We start from the raw sequence: 2,500 nt of genomic DNA, 5'->3' as shown, positions 1-2,500 counted from the left end.
GCAAATCCGACCCGCATCCGGACTTCCGAGCCAGACTTGGTTAACGAATTGCACCTGGGTAACCAAAACTCCCTGGACCACCCGATCTCCGGACACATGGTTCAAGCTCACACACCCACCCACCCACCGCGCGGGCCCCGTGCGCCGTAGTATTGGAAGAGGTGGGCTGCGCCAGCTGGTTTTTTTTATCGAATTGTCAGGGTCCGGTCGGGTTAAGGATTTGACAGGGCCAGCTTGACGAAATTCAGTGAAGCGCGGCCAGCAAGGAGTTTCTGGTGAACATCGGCCGGGACATTTTCACGGCGGGGCAAGACGTAGTTGTTATTGAGGGTGAAGGGTTTGTCCTCAGCTGGTTGATTGTCGAATTGTCGGGACTGCCGGGCCGGTTACCGATTTGCCCGGCCGGCTTGGTTAACCATTTGCCCGAGCCGGGTTGGTTAACGAATTGTCAGGGTTGGGCTTGGTTAACCATTTGCCCGAGCCGGGTTGGTTAGCGAATTGCCATGGTTGGGTTGGTTAACGAATTGTCGGGTTTGGGCTTGGTTAACGACTTGACCGTGCAGGGTTGGTTAACGCCTTGTCAGGAGCGTGCGCGGTTGGTTCACGAAACTGCCTGTTCCGGGTTTCTAGAGCGTTGTCAGGCCCGGCCGGCCGGGTTAGCGGCTTGCCAGACCCAACTTGACGAAATTCAGTGCGGCGCGGGTGAACGGCGGGAGTAACTATGACTCTCTTAAGGGTAAGGAGGGGGGCCCATGGGCCAGCAAGGAGTTTCTGATGAACATCGGCCGGGACATTTTGACGGCGGGGCAAGACGTAGTTGTTATTGAGGGTGAAGGGTTTGTCCTCAGCTGGTTGATTGTCGAAAAGTCGGGGCTGCCGGGCCGGTTACCGATTTGCCCGGCCGGCTTGGTTAACCATTTGCCCGGGCCGGGTTGGTTAACGAATTGTCAGGGTTGGGCTTGGTTAACCATTTGCCCGGGCCGGGTTGGTTAGCGAATTGCCATGGCCGGGTTGGTTAACGCAGTTCAGGGTTGGGCTTGATTAACGATTTGCCCGAGCAGGGTTGGCTAACGCATTGTCAGGAGCGTGCGCGGTTGGTTCACGAAACTGCCTGTTCCGGGTTTCTAGAGCGTTGTCAGGCCCGGCCGGCCGGGTTAGCGGCTTGCCAGACCCAACTTGACGAAATTCAGTGCGGCGCGGGTAAACGGCGGGAGTGACTATGACTCTCTTAAGGTAAGGAGGGGGGCCCATGGGCCAGCAAGGAGTTTCTGATGAACCTCGGCCGGGACATTTTGACGGCGGGGCAAGAACTAGTTGTTATTGAGGGCGAAGGGTTTGTCCTCAGCGGGTTGATTGTCGAATTGTCGGGACTGCCGGGCCGGTTAGCGATTTGCCCGGCCGGCTTGGTTAACCATTAGCCCGAGCCGGGTTGGTTACCGAATTGTCTGGGTTGGGCTTGGTTAACCATTTGCCCGGGCCGGGTTGGTTAGCGAATTGCCATGGTTGGGTTGGTTATCGAATTGTCGGGTTTGGGCTTGGTTAACGATTTGCCCGAGCAGGGTGGGTGAACGCATTGTCAGGAGCGTGCGCGGTTGGTTCACGAAACTGCCTGTTCCGGGTTTCTAGAGCGTTGTCAGGCCCGGCCGGCCGGGTTAGCGGCTTGCCAGACCCAACTTGACGAAATTCAGTGCGGCGCGGGTAAACGGCGGGAGTAACTATGACTCTCTTAAGGTATATAAGGAGGGGGGCCCATGGGCCAGGAAGGAGTTTCTGATGAACATCGGCCGGGACATTTTGACGGCGGGGCAAGACGTCGTTGTTATTGAGGGTGAAGGGTTTGTCCTCAGCTGGTTGATTGTCGAATAGTCGGGGCTGCCGGGCCGGTTACCGATTTGCCCGGCCGGCTTGGTTAACCATTTGCCCGAGCCGGGTTGGTTAATGAATTGCCATGGCCGGGTTGGTTAACGCAGTTTCAGGGTTGGGCTTGATTAACGATTTGCCCGAGCAGGGTTGGCTAACGCATTGTCAGGAGCGTGCGCGGTTGGTTCACGAAACTGCCTGTTCCGGGTTTCTAGAGCGTTGTCAGGCCCGGCCGGCCGGGGTAGCGGGTTGCCAGACCCAACTTGACGAAATTCAGTGCGGCGCGGGTAAACGGCGGGAGTAACTATGACTCTCTTAAGGTAAGGAGGGGGGCCCATGGGCCAGCAAGGAGTTTCTGATGAACCTCGGCCGGGACATTTTGACGGCGGGGCAAGAACTAGTTGTTATTGAGGGCGAAGGGTTTGTCCTCAGCTGGTTGATTGTCGAATAGTCGGGGCTGCCGGGCCGGTTACCGATTTGCCCGGCCGGCTTGGTTAACCATTTGCCCGGGCCGGGTTGGTTAACGAATTGTCAGGTTTGGGCTTGGTTAACCATTTGCCCGGGCCGGGTTGGTTAGCGAATTGTCATGGTTGGGTTGGTTAACGAATTGTCGGGTTTGGGCTTGGTTAACGATTTGCCC

Source organism: Mobula birostris, unplaced genomic scaffold, assembly GCF_030028105.1.
Source record: "Mobula birostris isolate sMobBir1 unplaced genomic scaffold, sMobBir1.hap1 scaffold_3570, whole genome shotgun sequence".
NCBI lineage: Eukaryota > Metazoa > Chordata > Chondrichthyes > Myliobatiformes > Myliobatidae > Mobula > Mobula birostris.
This window is presented reverse-complemented; position numbering follows the sequence as displayed.